Source organism: Ailuropoda melanoleuca, chromosome 5, assembly GCF_002007445.2.
Source record: "Ailuropoda melanoleuca isolate Jingjing chromosome 5, ASM200744v2, whole genome shotgun sequence".
Taxonomy (NCBI): Eukaryota; Metazoa; Chordata; class Mammalia; order Carnivora; family Ursidae; genus Ailuropoda; species Ailuropoda melanoleuca.
The window spans coordinates 75573471-75594535 of record NC_048222.1 but is presented as its reverse complement, the minus strand read 5'-3'; the positions used below and the strand labels follow the sequence as shown (position 1 = coordinate 75594535).

At 46.4% G+C, this 21065-nt stretch overlaps 1 protein-coding gene across 4 annotated transcripts in view; it reads left to right on the top strand.

Annotated features, from left to right (window-relative positions):
- Window positions 1–21065, top strand: part of SLC39A14 (solute carrier family 39 member 14) — a 45850-nt gene that overhangs the window by 8509 nt on the left and 16276 nt on the right. The window contains exon 1 of one of the 4 annotated variants that reach the window (XM_011219161.3): window positions 17408–17530. The exons of the other annotated variants lie outside the window; for them this stretch is intronic. The gene's annotated coding sequence lies outside the window, so the exon portion shown is untranslated. Of the gene's footprint in view, window positions 1–17407; window positions 17531–21065 lie in introns of those variants that run through there. 4 annotated transcript variants of the gene reach the window in all.

The window sequence follows — 21065 nt, the reverse complement described above, 5'->3', positions numbered from 1 at the left end:
TCCTGTCTAGTCCAGCAGTCCTGAACTGTCAGACCACTGCCCCAGACTAGAGTCAGGTTGGTCTCAGAACTAGATGTACAGATACCTGGGTCTCATCCAAGAAGCTCTGATTCACAAAACTGAGGTAAGGCCCTGCTCACTGGGGTGGTCAGGTTAGGAACCATGCACAAATCTAGTCCAGCTCAGGGCAGATGAGGACTGCAGTCCACCTCTGGTTCTTAAGTGAAGATCTTTGAAAAGGGGAGGGGAAAAAACCTTCCCACTTGGTCATCATTAAGCCTTTCCCATTTCCTAACTGGAGTCTAGAATTAACTTTCTTTTTTTTTTTTTTTTTTTAAAGATTTTATTGATTTATTTGACAGAGATAGAGACAGCCAGTGAGAGAGGGAACACAAGCAGGGGGAGTGGGAGAGGAAGAAGCAGGCTCATAGCGGAGGAGCCTGATGTGGGGCTCGATCCCATAACGCCGGGATCACGCCCTGAGCCGAAGGCAGACGCTTAACCGCTGTGCCACCCAGGCGCCCCTAGAATTAACTTTCTTAAAGTAATATATGTTCATTGTAAAAAATGCAGATGAATAAAAAGCTAACAGAAGTAACCATTAAACTCATCATCAAGAGATAACAGTTATGCATTTTTAGTCTTTTTCTGTGAATGTATACAACTTAAGGAAAGATGGTCTGCTGTGCCTATAGTTTTATAGGCTCTTTTTATTTTTTTTTTTCCACTTACCATATCATGAACATCTTTCAGTGTTAATCTTACCCCAAATAACTAATATTTATTGATCAGTTACTCTGTATTGGCACTATATTTATACTCAGTATCTCATTTACCTGCTCTTAAGGAGGGACCATTAGTAGGCTTTGTTCTTCTATATAAGGAAAATAAGTCTCCTTGACCCAAGCCTTGAAGCTAATACAAGCAGATTGAGAATTCACACTGAGGTGTGTCTCACCCAGAGCCAAAGCTCCTAATCTCTGTGCACAAATTATACATATTTTGTTATATGGATTACCTTACTCTAGCAGTTACATTCTATTGTGCATTTATTTGTTTTAAGGATTTTTTTTTTTTGTTAAAGATTTTATTTATTTATTCGACAGAGATAGAGACAGCCAGCTAGAGAGGGAACACAAGCAGGGGGTAGAGGGAGAGGAAGAAGCAGGCTCATAGCAGAGGAGCCTGCCGTGGCTCGATCCCACAACGCCGGGATCACGCCCTGAGCCGAAGGCAGACGCTTAACCGCTGTGCCACCCAGGCGCCCCTTTAAGGATTTTTTAAAAAAGATTTTTATATTTATTTGAGAGAGAACATGAGCACCTGTAAGCATGAGTAGAGGGAGGGCCAGCGAGGGAGGGAGAGAGAATCTTGAGCGGACTCTGCGCCGAGCACGGAGCCCAAAGTGGGGCTCAATCCCACACCCTGAGATCATGACTTGAGCTGAAACCAAGAGTCCAGACGCTCAACTGACTGAGCCACCCAGGCAACCCTAAGATTTTATTTTTAAGCAAGCTTTACATCCAACGTGGGGCTCAGACTTAAAACCCTGAGATCAAGAGTTGCTCGCTCTTTCCACTGAGCCAGCCAGGCACCCCTGATGGTGCATTTATGGCTTGCAACTTTTAACCATTATGAGTACTGCAAGAATGCATGCTCTGAGGGTAAGGATTTTTGTTTGTTTTGTTTATTGCTGTATTCCCTACACCCAGAACGTCAGCACTCAAAAGATAAACGGCAACATGATTTCCATAGGATGAATTCCCAAAGGGAAGTATTGGGACTGGACAGGAGGACTTAAAAAGTTCTTTCTGAAAGAATGAATGTACAAGAATCGCCAAAAATAGTTTAAAGAAGAAAGTAGTCAAGTTAGACTTACTTTACAAGGGGGGGAAATGGTGACATGGGCACAGGATAGGTGAATGGAACAAAATAGGAACATCCAAAACCAGACCTCAGTATGTGTAGGAATTTAGCAAATAATGATATTATTTCTGACTAGTTGTGGTCTGATTTTGATCAAGTATTCTTAGCCTCAGTATCCTCATCTGTAAAATGAAGATGATACAATTTTATGGTGCTTTTGTTTTATTTTAATGTTTCCGAAATAGAGAGTTGTTTCATTGATGTGTGCATTTCATGCAGTGTCTTTTCCTACTCCAAAAAGGTGTCATTGGTACTTTTACGATTACGGGGAAGTCCTGTAGACTCTGTAGAAATGAAGGTTGTTGAGAAGATTAAACGAGGATGAAAACAAATTGCTTAACTGCAGTGCCTAGCAGACAACAGTAAATCCGAGGAATTCTTACTGTAAAATCAAGGAAGGAAGGATTGTGGATGAGTTACAGAGGTTTTTATTGCAAATGACAGATTCCCCTAATGCTGGTTTGGCAAATAACATGTAAAACATTTGGCAGTTGGCTGTGTGAGGCCCATGCTCCTGCTCGGTGATGCCTGTAGGGTCCCAGGCTCTCCTTAGTGTATCTTTCTGCTCTGCCATCCTTTGCAGTAGGACTTTGTTCTTGTAGTTGTTACTTGCCAGCCTAATATACCTCTGAGCAAGAAGGAGGAGAGGAAATAGATGGCACCCACATTTTATTAGCTAGAGTAACCACCTGTGCAAAGAATTATTTGACTTTACCTCCATTTCTTATCTTTTATAGACTCTACACTTGAAGTTTATAAAGAAAATAGACTTTACTCAATGATCCAAATATCATTTAATATTTTTTTTTTAAGTTAAATTCTCTTATACTGTGCCAAATCAAATTCTAGGTGAGAGGGCTCCTGGGTGGCTCAGTAGATTAAGCATCTGCCTTCGGCTCAGCTCATGATCCTAGGGTCCTGGGACGGAACCCCGAGTCAGGCTCCTTGCTTGGCAGGTAGCCTGCTTCTCCCTCTCCCTCACCCTCTCCTCCTCCTTTTGCTTGTGCTCTCTCGCTCTCTTTGTCAAACAAATAAATAAAATCTTTTAAAAAAAAATTTTTAGATGAGAGATTTAAAATTTTTAAATCCAAGAAAATAAAGATATATATTTCTATAATTTCTGGGTGGAGGATTTTACGAGCATGCTGCTTAAAGCCGTAACCTTAAAGGAAATGTGTGATATGTTTATTTTGCCTCTTTTTAAAAAATTGTCAGTAATACTAATTAACAAAATTAACAGGCAAATGATTAATTAGGAAGGTATTTGTAACATGTGATAAGAAGTTAATATTTTTACTATACAATGAACTCCTCTACCTATACCAATAAGAACAAAGATGAATGAATCTCTGCAAAAATGGGCAAAGGAGAGTAACATTTATGAAAGAAGAAATACAGATGTTAGTAAACCTGAAAATATGTTTAGCCACACTGCTAATCTGAGAAATGCAAATTAAAAGAATTGAAAGAATGATTTTTAACCTATTTGGCAAAGATGGAATACTATTTTAATAGTCAACATTGGTGAGAATCTTATGAAATGGGCTTTTTTTTTTTTTTAAGAGAATGCACATGTGAGTGGGAGAGGGGGGCAGAGAGGGAGAATCTTAAGCAGGCTCTACACCCAGCTCAGAACGCACATGGGGCTCACTCCATCTCACAACCCTGAGATCACGACCTGAGCCGAAATCAAGAGTTGGAGACGCAACCAACTGAGCTACCCAGGCTCCCTGAAGCAGGCATTCTTATACACAGGTAGTCGGAGTATTAAATTAGTTAAACCTTCAGAAGGGTGATTTAGCAGATCGTGGAGTAAATTTTTTTTTAAATGGGTTTTTTTAAAGATTTTATGTATTTGAGAGAGAGCATGAGCTGGGTGGGGGCAGGCAGAGGGAGAGGGAGAAACAGGCTCCCCACTAAGCAGGGAGCTGGATGCAGGACTCGATGCCAGGATGCTGGGATCCTGAAGGCAAATGCTTAACTGGCTGAGCCACCCAAGTGTCCCAGTTGTGTGTGTGTGTGTGTGTGTTTAAGATTTATTATTTATTTTAGAGAGGGGGCTGCAGAGGGAGAGAGAGAATCTCAAGCAGACTCCCCGCTGGCTGAGCTCAGAGCCCAGCCACATGGGGCTTGATCTCACAACCCTGAGATTATGACTGGAGCCTGAGCTGAGACCATCAATCAGATCTTTAACCGACTGAGTCACCTAGGCACCCCTGGATTAAGTTTTTAATAACTATTTGTTGACTGCCGCTCTGGGGACAGGATGGGCCCCCAGGCAACTTGCTCCTGGATTTCACTGATCCTTTCCTTCTGCAGAGACCCCCTTGACCTGTGCCTCTTAGGGCCTCTCCCATGTGCCTTGTTGACAGGTGGAGATTGAGGGAGGAGGCAGCCCACTCCCCTGAAAGGCCTTTCCCTCCATCATCTCCCTGGCCCCAGGATTGCTGAGCTACCTTCCCAAAGGGAGGGCAAGGGAGGAAGGCAGACCCAACAGCTGTTTTTTTTCCTCACTTTTTTTACTGGAAGCCTAAAAGGTTGCTTTGTGGGGAAAAGGGGTGGGGTATGTATGTGTCCTGCTAGTTGAGAAAGCCATGTAAATCACAGGGTGCAAGCTGAACTGTTGGGTACTCCTGTCCTTTCCTGGAAACCAGAGGGCTTCCAGCCAGCCCTGCAGACTCTCGTTTTCTTAGAGCACAGTGTACGTGAGGCTTGGGGCGAGGTGGAGCCATGTTGGGCTGGCCTTGTTTTTCCTCCAGGAGATGAGCCAGAGGTATAAGGCCCTGAAATCCCTTCCTGCCTCTTTTCGTTCTCTCCCCCTGCCCACGGATGGCATGTCCTGTGCTCGGCCATCCCAGGCCCAGGTGACATTAATTGGAATTTGTATATTTCAGTGCTGACCATTTTTCTCCGATGTTGGAGACGTTCCATTTGAGAGGCCAGGCAAATTCTCAGGATACCAGGTCCCTGGTTAGTTTCCAGGGGCTGCAAGCCACTACTGTTCTTATCACCTTTCCCAGAAAGGTTCGAAAAGTACAAAGTTACCCACTCCCCCAGACTTGGGCCACTAGCCAAAGTGGCCTCTGGAGCAACTTGACCAGCCCTAGGAACAGAGATTGTGTCCCAGTTCCTGTTCCTGCCTCCTCAGCCACCCCCCACATCCAGCAGACACTATGTGAGGATGCCTCCCACAGCAGAGGCCTTGACCGTGGGCAAACTGAGGTGTGTGTACAGCTCTGCTAGTCAGATTATGCCTGTGACCGTGACTATTCTCATACCACTGCCTCTTGGCAGCCGCTCACAAACCCCTCCCCCTGCATTTCAGGATGTGTGCAGTTGGCACATTGAGAGGTTATGTGCAACTAGGCCGAGACTCAGAGTTTCCATGAGTAGCTGAGAAATTCTAGAAACAACCTGTACTTGTGGGGTTTGATTTCCTTTTCTTCTCCTGCCATGGGGAAAAGTTCACATGTTATTTTCGGCGGGATTATCAGGTGGTTGCCCATCGTTGGCACATTTGTCTTCTTTGGGGTTGCAGGGAAGGGAGGCTGCCTGCCTGCATCTGCTTCTCTCCCACCACCTTGCTCTTGGATCCCCTGCTGCAGCTTAGATTTCTTTAGTTTCTCTGCCTGATGTTTTATATTCCAGCTCCAGACAGCCTTCTGACTCCCTGGGGTCTTAAGCTCTACTTAAGCTACAGGAGAAGGGGTCCAGTCCCTAAGGTTGCTAACGGTTCAGCTGTGGATAGAGACCAAAGAACAACACAATTCTAAACTGCCTGGAGTTTTGAAAATGGGCAGTGGGAAATTCACACTTTCATTCAGCAGGCTCTGTGAGGGTCATGGACCTGGAGTCTCCACTACTTTGGTGTTACAGTGTAGTAGTAAGAGAGAAAATAAATATGTAATCAGAACAAGAGAAAGAAGACTCTTTTATTTGTTTTTTTTTTTTTAAGATTTTATTTATTTATTTGACAGAGAGCATGAGCAGAGGGTAGGAGCAGGGGAGAGGGAGAAGGAGACTCCCCGCTGAGCAGGGAGCCTGACCACTTGGGGCTTGATCTCCTGACCCTGAGATCATGACCTGAGCCAAAGGCTGATGTTTAACCCGCTGAGCCACCCAGGCGCCCCAAGAAGACTATTTTAGATAGTGACATACCCTAAGAAGAAAATAAAACTGTGTTGGGGTTCTGAATGACTAGAAGTGAGCTTTTTTTTTTTCCTTATGAACCCCATGGGCATCCACCTTTGTAGAGATGACATTTGAGCTGAGACCTGTGAAGATCTAGGGGGAAAGCACTCTAAGCAGAGGAACAGCAAGCGCAAAGGCCTTGAGGTCAGAATGCACATAATATGTAAAGGGATAGAAAGAAGGCCAGAGTGGCTGGATCCTAGTGAGTGCGAGAGCTCCGAAATGTCAATGGGGTTGGCAAGGGCCAGATAATACAGTGAGTTTTAGGCCAGGGAAAGGAGTGTAGGTTTTATTCCACTTGTACTGGAAAGCCATAAGAGGTTTTAAAGGAAAGAACGTGCTGTGATCAGTTTTGTACTTTAAAAGGATGACTTCTTTCATTGAGCTGTACACTTAAGATTTGGGCACTTTACATGCCTGTATGTTATACTTTAAAAAGAGAGAAAAGACTGACAGTATCGCGGTTAGGTGCCCAGTGGAATCTGGAAGCCTGGTTAAGAGGTTTCGTTTCATTTCCACATATCCTCCACTCACATTCCCTATGCCCCATCGGCTTTACAAGGAAAACCGGAATGGGCTCCTGTCCTCAGGGAGTTTACAGTGTGGTGTCTTCAGATTCAGACAGTCCTTCCCAACCTTCCTGGAGAAGAGGTCTTGAAGAATGAGCGGTATTCACGAGGCAGTTGTTGGTAACATCTTGTAATGTACACTCAGTGTTAATGTCACTGTGATTGATTCACTTTTGTTGTATGCTATTCCGTTGTGAGAATTGGTTCGTTTATTCATCCACTCCTGCTGATGGGTTTTTGGGGTTGCCTCCAAGGTTTTTTTTATCGTGAGTAGTGCTGCCCTAGAGTTATTCTTTTTTTCTCTGTTTGGAGTAGAAAGTCACCCAAACTACAGCACGTCTGAGTTGCAAACTAAAATCAGAAACCCTTTCCAAGGCGGTAATCCAGTTGCCCCTCTGGGTTGGGGTTGGGGTTGGCCGGAGAGGGTGTAAGCCTTTAAGTCTGGTCAGAATGTTGATCCCTTTTTAATAGGCAAGCAGTTTGTAGGAGGAGGTAGGGAAGTGGAAATACATGCATAAGTAGCTGTGTTGTTAGGGAAGTCACTTCCACACCCGATGGTCCACACTGCTGTGTACCCACAGTCTTGAGGGTGTTTTAACCTGGGGAAGGGAAGCTTGGCCAGTATGGTTCTTTTGTTGGCCCTGGTCTGTATCAAAGTGTGATAGAAGCCAGAAACCTGATTGCCTTTGCTCTGGAATCCATCTGTGTGCTCTTGACAGCCTCTCTCGAGCTCTGGCAAAGAAGGGACAATTCATAGGTCAGGTCCTCATGCTCTCCTTTTGCCCCTTTACAGAGGGGGCTTTGGGAGGACACTCGTCTGCTCCTGCCCTTGACCCCATGGCTGAAAGTGGGGCATCTTCAGGAAGTCTCTCACAGCCATTCTGTAATCTCTAGAAAAGGTGGGGGGTATATCTGAGTACCTATGCATTTGTATTTATGTATTCATGCAGCAAGTACTTATCTAGGTTCTACCAACCCAGGACTGTGTGAAGCAACCTGGGAAGATAATTGAAAGTATTAGAACCAGCCTGGCCTTCTAGGACAGGATACAGTTGAGACAGTAGTGGTGGGAGCCCGGGGAAGGTGAGGGTGCTTCCCGGCGTGGTGGGACCCGTGCTAGGGAGGATTTGGGGTGGGTCACAGATGGGGCTTCGCTTGTAGGTCATCCTTCTTTTTTTTTTTCTTCCCTTCACATCCAGGCCCTTCATACCTTGTGGAGAAAATGTTTGAAACACATGCAGACTTTCTGACAGGCATTTCTAACAGATGTTAATCAGACTTCTAGGCCTGTGGGTTGCAGAGACAGGAGGTGCAGGGGTGAAGTGGGGTGTGGGCGAAGCGTTCTGGGTAAAAACCGGGTCCAGGCAGAGAGTAAAGGTAGGTGATGGTGAAAGCCATAGGGTTTAGTTGCAGGGACTCTTAACTACAGGTGGAGGGACTGAGCTTGCTCTTGGGTAGAAGAGAGTGCTGGAAGGTAGCATTTTATCAGGAGGTAGGATGGCATGGTGCAGGAGAGTAGAGGGGAGGGAAGGGAGTGTGTAAGCAGATATAGCATGAAGCTGTTGGTGACACTGCTTTCTCTTTAGGAATCGTAGGAAGAGGGGTGCTCTGGTCACATGGTGAGGCCCACAGTGAGGGAGCAGGATGTGGGAAAGCCTTTTGCCTCAATAATCAGATGGTGACTGCCAGTAACCTTGGGTCGGTGATGAGCCATGTGGGCAGTTTGGACAGTGGGAGGGAAAATGGAGGAATTATGATTCAGAAGTGTAATTACTCAGCGTCCCTCCCTTTCTTGTCACTTTCCCCAATTTGGAAATATGGGCTTTTTCTTTCTTTTCCCCAATAACCCTCTTTCTTATGAGAATAGGGTTCATTTATGACTCTGCTGAGAGTGAATTACTGTGATGACCACTGAGAAACCTAAGGCCCCAGCTGGAGCCTGGGCCTTTACTGGGGCCTCCGGTCACACGCAGGAGCAGTTGCTGGGTAAGAAGGGGTTGCCCTCTTTGGTGAAGAAATCTGGAAATCCAAGAAAAGCTCTAGATCTTCCTCTGAGAGCAGTCAGTGGTCCTCAGACTTTAGGATGCATTGAGATCACCTGAAGGGTTTCTTAATACAGATTGCTGGGCCCCACCCCAGAGTTTCTGATTCATCAGGTTTGGGTGCCGCTGAGAATTCACACTTCCAAGTTCCCAGGTGACGATGATGCTGGTCCAGCACACTTTGAGAACCACTTTTCTAGAAAAATTTCCGCACACTTCAGCATCTCAGCTGTAGACATTGGCATGGTCAGAGTCTTTGAGGAGGAGTCGGGGACTTGAGCTGGCTTAAGGATGGGAGGGTTGTAAAAGGGGAGCTAGTGTGCGGAAGGGCTTTGAAGGGGAGGGGCGGGTGGAGCAGCTGGCTTCAGGGCAAAGATAGTCTTCCACTGCAGCGCAGTGGAGCTGCCCAAACCTGGCTTCTAGTAGAGAGAGGTTCATTGCACCAGGGAAACCAAGCCCGCCTCTGCTGGCTGTAGCTCAGGGTCTTAGAAAGGCTCACTGTCTGGGAAAGGCCCACCTCACCTCCCAGAGGGAGCCTGAGGCTCAGAGGATAATTCTTACCTATTTTGGGAAGAAGACAACATAAGAGACTTCTAGTCAGCGTGGCAAATTCTGCCCCCAGTGTTGCTGCCAGGGAGTTGGAGTTAGCATTTATAAATGGCCCTCCTGCGACAGCAGGACAGTTGAGCAGACTTGTTTCAACCTGATTTAGGAAATGATGGCGGGAGGTAGGTTGGTCTTTTTGAACTCACTCTGATACTTTCGGTGATGAGGACAGTGATATGGCTTGTTCCTCCCTGGTAGCTGCTAGCTCTAGGAGCCTATTCAGTTTTTTTAATGGAAAAGTATGTGGGCCAGTAGCTTCAGGGGCAGGGAAAGCGCCCCTGTCTGGGTTGAAGCAAGGAGAAAGAAGCCTTGCTCTTTAGAACAGACTGAGTGCTGTGTTCTTCCACCCAGACACGAGAGAGTCCTGGTCTCCCAGCTTCGGTCCTTGCCCACCTCAAGTCCATTCTCCAGACTGTAGCCAGACAAGTACACTAAAATCGGATCACATAGTTACTGAAAACGAGGTCCAGCCACCTCAACATGGCCTACTGGACTACCGCCTTGGCCCCACTGGACATGGAAGTTCTTAGATGCACCATCTTCGCAGCTACATTCTAGCACATTCCACCCCACCCCCTTGACCTTTACCTGGCCCACTTTTACATGCCCTTCATGTCTCTGCTAAAATAACGTTTCTTTTTGGAGGCTTCCTCTGACGCTAGATTTGATTGCCCCACTGTGTTCCCTGTAGCTTCCTGTACTGCCCCTTGTCATGATCTATGGCTGGTGGTGTGCACGGAGTTAGTCACCAGGCATCCATGCCAAGGGCACCCTGTGGTTTACTCCTGTTCACCGCATGTATTTATTCCCAGTGCCTCCTTTCACTATCAAGCACACTACTTTGGATAATTATGGTCCAACCTACCAAAAGAATCAAAAACTTGCCAGACATCCTTGCACTAAAATTCCCACTGTGACTTGGATTTGCCGATTAGCTTGCACACAATCCAGTCTTAAATGGGTGGATATCCTCTTTCTCAGGATGGACCCCAAGACATCCATTTTGTTGGTGTAGATCATGGCAGAGGCAACATCAATTCTGAAGCAGCCAGCTTCTTGATGCCATACTACCTGATGGCAGCAGGGGCAGCTGCTCCTCGGTGGTCCATCTCTGCACTGTGATTCTGGGGACGAGCTCCTCAGTCTGCAGTGTGCTGTAGGTTTCTTCAGTTCTTCCCATGATTGTCCAAGCCATTAAATTGCCTAACCGGGGGCGCCTGGGTGGCTCAGTCGTTAAGCGTCTGCCTTCAGCTCTCAGGGCGTGATCCCGGCGTTCTGGGATCGAGCCCCACATCAAGCTCCTCCGCTGGGAGCCTGCTTCTCCCTCTCCCACTCCCTCTGCTTGTGTTCCCTCTCTCGCTGTCTCTCTCTCTGACAAATAAGTAAATAAAATCTTTAAAAAAAAAAAAATTGCCTAACCGAACCCTGAACAACATGATGACCCTTGTCATCATTGTAAGTTGTTGAATTGCTTGCTTTCCCTGCTCTGTGAGGACAGCTACTAGGCATCCTCAGTACCGAGAGTTATTCCTGGTATGAGGCCAGTACGCAATGAGTACTTGTTGAATAAATGAACTCTTGCGCTCAGTTTTTAAAAGTCTGGTAGGTGTAGCTAGCTTTTAGTTCAGTGAATATAAATGAAATTGAAGGAATGGAAATCGATTAGTCTGGAGAAGAAGAGAGCAATAGTGGGTGTTGGCCACCAACTTCAGATAATATCTGAAGGCCCCCCAGGTTGGGGGGGACAGAATGTCTCTGGAAGGGGACACTGAGCTCCTCTTCCTCATCAAACTGTAGGGGTGATGCAGGCAAACACCATTTAGAAGGGACGTTGAACTTCACATCTTCCAGCAGAAATTTGCTGCTTCTCCTTGTGTGCCCAGCACTGGTCCAGGCACTGTGTTCTGGGGAGAGGTAAAGGGAGGGCCCTCCTGGCCTTCAAGGAGCAAAAATCTGTTGGGAGAGATCCCTGGGAGACCAGATAATGAGGAATCCAAAGTAGTTGGAGCAGAGTATCCAAAGAGTGGTCCAAGAAGGCTTCCTGGAAGAAGAGATCATTGAGCTGCTTGTTTTCTCTCTCTCTCTCTCTTTTTTTTTTTTTTAAAGATTTTATTTATTTGAGAGAGATCAGAGGGAGAGGGACAAGCAGACTCTGCGCTGAACGGGGAGCCTGACATGGGGCTCCATCCCCGGACTCTGAGATCATGACCTGAGCTGAAGTTAGATGGTTAACCGATTGAGCCACCCAGGCACCCCCATTGAGCTGCCTTCTGAGAATAGGCAGGAGTCAGCTCTAGGTGAAGGGATAGGCCCAAGGGCTTTGAGGATGGAACAGAAGGAACAGTCCTAAAGTGCACACGGTTATGACCCTTAAGCTCTCTCATTTATCAGGTGCCCTTGTGAGGTTGGATGTTTCGTAGCTTCATTGTGCTGGTGGGGGCACATGGTAAGTTAGTGACAGACCCCAAATTTGAACCCAGGTCTGCCCAACTTGTCATGCTGTCTGATGATTTAGCCACGAGATCACACATTTTTCTTATTTATTGGACCTTGAATAGTCCGGGAGTTTTGCTTCAAACAGGTGACGTAAGTGGTGGATGTGAGCACCATGTTTCCCAAGCCACATGTCAGGCCCCGTGGTCTGACAAACAGGAGTGGACTTAAGGGACAACAGGTCAGAATTTTGCAACCGAGTGTCTGGGAAGTGGTGATGGATGAATGATGAGAACAGCAGTGACTCTTACCCTGGCCTCTGGTGGGGAAGCCCCGACTGGCTGCTACTCACCAGGCCGCCTGACTCACTCAGTTAGTTTTGGAAGACTCCTGCTTTGTCAAATCCAGGCCTGAACGTTGTAGCCTGGCAGACGCACTCCCTCTCTCTCCTCCTGGTCCAGCTCCTGGGCCTGGCTGCCATTTCCCTCTTTCAGGGCTCAGCAGGTGGCTAAGTCAAGCTGCCAGCCTCCCCCACCTCCCCAGCTGTCTGCTGGGCCCTGACAGTAGGCTTTGCGTTTCTCAATCTCCCTCCCGTAGGCACTGACACACACAGTGGGCGCTCAGTAAATATTACTCAATGAGCAGCAGGCTGCTGGTTCTAATTTTGTTCCCTGCTTCTGAGTCCCCATTAGTTTTTTTCTTAATGTTTTCTCATCCTGCTCCTCCCAGTGACAGGGTTTTCTGGGCAAATTAAATGGGCCACCACCCCTAGGTAACACCACCCTCCACCCTCTACCCTCCTCCCTCCTCCCCGCCCCCAGCAGACCTCCTGTACTGTTTGCAGAAATCTCCCACCCTGGGTGGCCTTTTGTTGAGCCAAAGCTTGAGGCTAAGGTTCTGAGAGTGGGAACTGGGAGAAGAGAAGACATCCTTTTAGGGTGTGTAAGAGAGCAGAAGCCCAGAGGGGGCAGAAGAATGGGCCCATTGAGACCTGGGTCTCTTGGGCGAGGGGGAGGGCTGGCTTTCAAGCTGCAGTGTTTGCACTGTACTTTGGAGGGGGTTTCAGCTTGCCCCAGAAGAGAGTGGTTTCTTGGACTTGGTTCATTTGGTGGGTGGAGAGGGCTGCAGACTGGGTAGTTGTTCTCAAAATTCTCTGGAACTCCAGAAAGCCAGTAGGCAGTATTTACCTGAGGGCCAGGCTGTGAGGCTACTGGTTTTCTCACTGGGTCTGTTGGTACTTACAGGGATGACTGTATCATTGTTAGTGAGCATGAATACTGGCAGTATACTAATTTAGAGAACACTGAGCAGTTTTTGTAGTCAGACATACTGATCATTGCTTTTACAGGTTGTAGGTTTTGTGCCATACTTAGGAAGTTCTCCCTAACTCCTTGACTACAAAAATAACCACCCATGTTTTCATGTATTGCGCTACCCCCACCTCCCATTGGGACACAGCAATGAGTTGAAGTAAAAAAAAAAAAAAATGAATACTCCAAATCCCACCACTCAAATAGTTCTCACTACTATTAGGTGAATACTATTCTGGATAATTTTCCAGCATACTCACAGATAAATGCATATGGAGAAATAAATAAGCTTATGTAGAAGTATTTAAAAATTTCCCTGAATGTAACCGAAGAAAAGAAACTAGTAAAATTAAAGGAATTAAGCTTTAAAGAAATGTATTTTTCACCAAGAGATTATTTCATAAAAGAGGTTTAAAAAAAAATCCTTGTGAGTCATATCTATAATTACTTGCCCGTTTTAGATAGTATTTACTTTGCTATGAGATGAGGACATTAGCATTTTCACATTTTTGTCTCCTCATCTTTTGATTGCACTGATTATTAGTAGTAAATTGTCCATTTTTATCACACTTAGATTCTGTCCTGTAACCATAACCCCCAAGGTTTTTTATATTTCTTTTTCAAAGGGTTTTAATGTTTACCATTAGTTCTTTTACCATGGTTTCTGCATTCCTGAGACCTTTATTTTTATTTCTCTATTAATTAGCTGCATTTCATTCTCCTGTTTTTTCACTCTAGGAAGGAGACTGTAGCCTCTGACTTCTTTCATGTTTGAGAATTTCCGCCTGTTGTCCTTACTAGATTTGTGTGACATCTCAGCTGGGAACAATGTCTCTGGTTCTTCTCTCTCTCTCTCTCAAGCACTGTTGGAGTTTCTTCTGATACTGAATTTACTCTGGGGAATATGAGGGCAGCCTGAATTTTCTGCCACTTAAGATAAGTTTTAATATGTTTCACAATTTTTGTAATAAAGTATTCTGGAGGGAAAAAGTTCCTTTGCGATGCCTGAAAACATCTTTCAAGTTCAGCATTCAGTCTTCAGGTTCTGTTGCTCCTTTCGTTTCAGGGAAAACTTGTGTCCTTTATCTTTGAACATACCTCATAGTCCAGTCTTGTTCTCTAGTTTAGGAACGCCAGTTATCCTGTGTTTGGTGTCTTTGTCTTCTCATTACATTTTTTTTTTTTAAGTTTATTTTTTTAGTAATCTCTACACCCAACCTGGGGCTTGAACTCACGACCCTGAGACCAAGAGTGGCAAGCTGCACCCACTGAGCCAGCCAGGCATCCCTCATTACGTGTTTGTTTGTTTTAAGATTTTATTTATTTATTTTGAGAGAGAGCATGAGCAGCGGGAGGGGCAGAGGGAGAGGGAGAAGCAGGCTCCCCACTGAGCAGGGAGCCTGATGTGAGGCTCTCTTGTGCGGCTCCGGGGCTAGATCCCAGGACTGAGATCACGACCTGAGCCGAAGGCAGGTGGTTAACCTGTTAACCGACTGAGCCACCCAGGCGTCCCCTTCATTACATGTTTTAATCTGTCTTTTCCATTTACACTCACTGTGGTTATCTCAGACCCTCCTTTGTCATTATTTCTATTTTAAATTACTGGCAGAAATTTGTTCTCTGTTCATTATAATTTATTTATTGGTTCTTTAGTGATGTTGTTTTGTTCCTTTTTTAGGAAGCCTACATCCCCTTTGATGTCATTTTGTTTTGTAATTTCATCTTTGAGCTCTGGTTTTATTGCATTAATGTTCTGATTACGTTATTCTGCAGTTAGGTGAAGCGGTTGGGAGGAATTGCTTCTCTGGAGTTACGTTTTACTTCGGGTTGACATCTTTGTCTTTTGCATGGTTTGCCGGCTATTCGCACCGTCTTCACGCTAGTGCTGTTGGGCGCTGCCGGCTCTAAAATAAGATCTGTTTTCTGGATCCTGCACCAGTGTGAGTGCAGGGCCGAGGTGGAGGAGGTGGGTCTGTCCCAGATTCTGGGTGTGGGTAGCAGCCCCTGCAGGGGGCGGGTGCTCAGCCCACAGATCTAGGAGGTGTGTCCCACTTCTGTTGGAGGGGGAGGAATGCTCACTGGAAGTGGATCATTTCCCCAGTTCAGTCTGTGGCCTTGGAGCCCCAGTTTCCCTCAGAGGAGAGTCACTCATTGTTCTTGTTCCAGTGTCACCTGTTTGTTTGCCCAGCAGCTTTGCCCACTACTCCTTAATTGAGAGGAAAAAGAATTGGTGGCTGTGTGCCTCTGCAGATTTGGGGGAGATCAGTGAGAATTCTGGCTCCGCCCTCCTCTCCTCACTCTGGCTGTGAGGGCTGGGCCTGGCCTAGGAGATGAGCCATGGGGGATGCCTCCTGCATTTCTTAATCTGCCTCTGGTTTTGAAGTTACAATATTACAGTATGCCCCTCTCCTTGTTTGCTTGCTCGTGGTACCTTTTTTTTGGCTAATGTTTTACTCATATGTTAATGATTAAGGGAAGGGAAATTGTGAATACCATTTCAGTTCTCCATCTAAACTCAGAAGTCTTTATTTCGTATAACGTTTCAACATACTTTATCTTTCTTAATACTCAGAAAACTCTGCAGGTTTCTTTTCCTCTTTCTGAACTAAGGAAACAGACGTAATGAGGTCAGTGCGTTGCGTGGAGTCACTGCAAATTGGCCTCCTCACACCAGGTCTGGTGGTCCTTCTGCTGCCAAAGCCAGCGCTTCCTTTGGTACTTGGACCCAGGGTTCTTGATTCTTCGAGACCTTCCCCCCTCTCCCCTCCCCCTGGCTTTGTCTTTGTCTTGCAAATTTCAGGGTTTTGTAATGGAGGCCAGGAGTATTGCCCCCTTGACTCTCCTGGAGCCATCTGCATTTGTTTACCCCTCTGTAGTTAAGCCTTAGTGGGGAGTGTGCCCTGGGGAGACAGTCCTATTGGGCTGCTCAGGTCCCAGTGTTAGAATGGGGCGGGGATGGAGACTGGAGCAAGACCAGTCTGTTGGAAGGTGTTCTGCAGAAGTGAACTCTTGACCAGGAAAGAACCCCCAGAGGGATGGGGAATTGCCTTGTGGTTAGTCGGGGCAATGGTGCTTACAGCCCTGGAGCCCTAGATGTCTTGAGGTCACAGGTTCCTCAGAGAGCCCCTGCTGTCTGTCCCCAAGAGGAACATAAGAGAACTAGACACCTCTTTTGACATCCTTTGAATTTTAGGTGGGGAAGAAGACAGTTGAAAGGAAAGCTTAAGGTGATTGAGGCCTGCCAGTAGTGAGGCCAACGGCTCTGGGAGTCATCATATTGATCACTGTGGCCTCTCCAACCCCCACTCCCGCTCCACACTCCTCTTCCACCTCTCCAGCCCCACGGTCATTCTTGCTTGCTTGCTTTGGTAGGGACAATCAACCTTTTCTCATTTTTAAGTAAAGTGCCTTGTAAAAACCCAGTTGAGACTTCCCTTGCCCTGACTGCTATCCTTCAACTTGCAGCTGACTAATGGTTCAGCTTGAGTTCTAGCTTTATATGAAATTCATTGTACTCCCATATAACCCATCCTTTGAGGGGGCACAGAATAGGCCTGGTAGGTGTGCTTACAAACATCTTTCATCCATTTCCTATGGCTTACCAGTGGCCTTGGAAATAATTGTCTCTGGAGCATTCGGTCTTGCCTTTTTCATTCCTCAGCTCAGAGGGGCCTGAGAGTGAGCATGGTAGGCCACCTGGCCAGCTGGTGGTCAGGGAGGGGAGTGGATGTTTGGAGGCCTGGCAGCTCCCACGCTCATCCGGTCCGGAGGTCCAGCATCTGGATTGAGTAAGCATCGGGAAGAGTTGCTGCTTCGTCACCCTGGAGAGACGCCTGTTTGCCCCTCTCAGATAGGGGAGGTGGGCATAGAAAACCAGCAGCGTGGTAGACAGAGCAGTGACACCATGTCCCCGGCCCAGACGTACCATTTGTAGGATGAGATACTTCTGAACCAAGTGAAGGGATGGCAGGCAGGTGAGATTCTGATTTAGGAGTCCCCAAGATGCTACGGAGACCTGAAGTTTCACAGAGGGTCTGAAAGCAAGCGTCTCTCACTGACTTTCTCTTGGGTTTTTTACTTCCCCCTAGGAGGGCTGGGTCTGGCGCCTTGGAGGCAGACCTAAAGGCACTAAAATAATTTACTTATTTGAACCCAGGCCAAGTGAACAAAGGAGTGGAGAGACTCCAACTTCTCTTGAGTGGGAGAGCCTGGTCCTCTGAGCCAAGGGCACATTCGAACCTTTGTCTCTTTCCAGCTTGTTTTCGTGTCCTGCCCTGCGTGCTTCTCTTACTGCTTCTGGAAGGTGTCCTTGAGGGCAGCTGGCTTGGCTCCCTGGAAGGACTGCTGGGGCCCGCCCATTTCCCCAGCCATAATAGTTGGGGCTTCGTCCTGCTGCCGGGCCCATACCTTGAGGACCCCTGCTCAGCTTCACCGTCCAGCTGCATCGAGAGCTGTATGTGTTCTCTTCCTCTCTCCTTTCTTTCCTCCAAAGAACCTTTTGTAAACTTTTTTTTTTTGTAAACTTTTGTAAAGCTTTTTTTTCCCTAAGAATAACTGGTAGCTAAAGAAAAAAGAAATCTCCTTTGGAGCAGAAAGCTCCCCTTTTGTGTCTGCCAAAAGGCCAGGGTCACTTGGATTTGAAGTGTCTTCAGCAGCTCTAAGATCCCTGGACCAGGACTTCTTCCTGCCCTGTGGTTGTTTTTAGGTGCTCTGGGGGGTGGGTCATGTCCTGAGTGTTGGGTCAGGCAGTGGGTTCCCCTCCCTGAATCTACTCTCGCACTTAAGGAGGCTGGACCAGCCACACGGAGGGGCCAAGGGGCCACTGGGTGGGCAAAGACCACATGCTTTGTAAATGCTGACTTGGACATGAATGCCCATCCAGGTAAAGCCGCAAAAGGTCTGTGAGGCGTCTCACACTTGGAGTGATTTTGGGTTCGTTCTGAATGTTTTGAGGTTGCTGCAGATAAATTTGAGAAATATAGCTGAAGTGGGAACCGTTGTTCGTTTTATTAAGAAGGCACCCTGTAACACAGCCTGGCCTCTAAGATGTACCCGGGGGGTGCCCTGCACAGGTCTTCAGTGCATGTTATGCCTGGATTTGGGGTGCTTGTTGGGGCTGATAGAAATTGGGAGAGCTGAGTCGCTTAGCTGGCTTAGGCGGTAGTGCGTTCAATTTTTGATCATGGGTTGTATGGTTGAGCCCCATGTTGGGTGTAGAGATTACTTTTTTTAAAAAATCTTAAAAAAAAAACAAAACAAAACTGGGAAGACCTGCCTAGAGATCTGCAGGGTTTTGCAGACCTCCTTGGGGAGCCAGGGTCTGTATTTTATGTCTCCATACAGAAGGGAAGTGGTTCAGAGTGTGCTGACTTTCCTTTCATTCAGACCTGGCTTCAGTTCATGAAGAATTTAATTTCTAGCTTCACTACTTGACTTGTTGGCTATGGATCATGTTTCCTAATTTCCGAAATGGGGTTTCCTCATCTCTTAGGTGAGGGTAAACATTCCAACTTCTCTTCAAGGAATCCATGACTGTCAGGTGCTTCGCAGGGTTGGCACTGGTGATGCCAGCTGCTGTCCTCCTCATCTCTCTGCCCTCCTTGGCTAAATCCACACAGCCTTCCTCTCCTTCACTCTGACAGTACAACACATGGCTCAGACCGATGACAGGGTGGTCAGATAGAGGGCTGTTTTCTTTGTACAATGGATTTTAGCCATTTGGGCCTGAGATCCCACTTGCTCACTATATTAACTTCTGGTTCTCAGTGTAGATTTGAGAGTTACAGTCTCAAAGTAACACTTTACAAACCGCCATTTGTGCTGATGGCTAATCCACCCTTTGTGTGACTCAAAGTACATTCCGTTGAAGACTTGAGATTTTCTGTCCCCAGATTCTATGCATGCCCCATGTGTGGAAGCTAAAGCCTGGAACGTCCCCTGGTATATTTGTGGTGGGGGACTTATGTGATGTGTGTGCTATAGGCCTGCAGCAAAGTTAGCCACGAGGGTATTCCTGATAGTTCCAGTAGCAGCTCAGTATCTGGGCTGGGAGGGAGTCAAAGTGGAGGAACCCTGATGATTATAATCACATTATAACATTTGGTTGAGTGCTTTCTATAGATCAGGCACTTGGTGACTTGCCGTAGCTTATGTCATTAAATTTGCAGAGTAATCCAGTGAGGTGTATACCCGTTTTATAGATGAGAAAACTGAGGTAGAGAGCCCAAGTAACTTGCTCAAGGTCACTTATCTGTCCAGCAGTGATGCAGAAATTCAATCCTGGGGGCGCCTGGGTGGCTCAGTCTGCCTTCGGCTCAGGGTGTGATCCCCGGGGACCTGGGATCAAGCCCCACATGGGGCTCCCTGCTCAGCAGGAGGCCTGCTTCTTCCTCTTCTACTCCCCCTGCTTGTGTTCCCTCTCTCGCTGGTTCTCTATCTCTGTCAAATAAATAAATAAAATCTTAAAAAAAAAAAAAAGAAAGAAAGAAAGAAAAAGAAATTCAAGCCTGGTCTTTCTCACACTAAAGGCCAGGGTAAGTTGCATCACTATTCCTCTTTTTTTTTTTTTAAGATTTTATTTTTTTGAGTAATCTCCACCCAACTTGGGGCTCGATCTCACAGCCCCGAGATCCAGAGTTGTAGGCTCCACCAACTGAGTCAGCTGGGCCCCCCTGCATCACTACTGTGAGTGACTCCAGAATATTGACTCTGGTTAAATATCTTGCTCAAGATTGCACTGCTTGTAAGTGGCAGAACCAGGATGCAAACAAGCCTGCTGGTAAGCACTCTGTTCTAACTCCTGTGTCTTAGCAAAGGCCCAGAGGTGGAGTGACCCCCTGTGGGGCGGGCCGGAGCCCTGGGAAACGCCTGCAGTGATTGGGTTCCTGGGTCTAGATTAAATAGGCTCATTCCCCCCTCCCCCACCCAGCCTGGTGTTTATGTCCCTAATTAAATTATAACTATACTGAGGGAAATGATTAACGAAAGAAAATCATCATCAGCCCTGCTATCTCTGAGACCTGTATTTCCCTGTTCCTTCTCACTTCCTAACTTCGTTACATAATCATTCTGCTTTCCTTAACATTAAACTCCATTTTTATAGCTGCGTACTAGTCAATGAAATTGATATAATTTGCCTGACCATAACTTTCTGCCTTTAGCCTTTTTTATTTTTGGGTTGCTTCTGTTCGTACAAATTCTAAAAGTAGATGTAATAGTTCAAAGGACTGAAACGCTTTTATTATCACAACTTTTCAAGAGTCTGGTTATATCTAGCCACCAGCAGTATCTTTCCCCTGTTGTCACACCTCGCTAACATTTGGTTTTGTATTTTTTTTAAATCTGTTTTGCTGTTTTAATAAGCAATATAGCACCATCCATCTTGTAAGTTTGTATTCCTTTTTCTAATTGAAGTATAGTTGACATGGTATATAGTAGTTTCAGGTGTAGAGCACAGAGATTCGACATTTATATGCGTTACACACTCACCACGATAAGCACATTCACCACCTGTCGCCACACCAACTTATTACAGTGGTGTTGACTGTGTTTCCCGTGTTGCACTTTTCCATCCCTGTCTTATTTTTTTTTAAAGGTTTTATTTATTTATTCGACAGAGATAGAGACAGCCAGGGAGAGAGGGAACACAAGCAGGGGGAGTGGGAGAGGAAAAAGCAGGCTCCTAGCGGAGGAGCCTGATGTGGGGCTCGATTTCATAACGCCAGGATCACGCCCTGAGCCGAAGGCAGACGCTTAACGACTGAGCCACCCAGGCGCCCCCCTGTGTCTTATTTTATAGCGGGAAGTCTGCACCTCTCAATCCCCTTGACCCATTTTGCCCATCCCCTGACCCCTTTAAGTGTATTCTTAACAAACCAGAGAGTCCAAGTATTTTTTCATTTTTGTTCTCTAATTTAGGTAGTATAGAAATAAACCTTTGTCATGTTTGATGGTGTACTTTTTCCCAGTCTATCTTTTCCCCTCTTTTA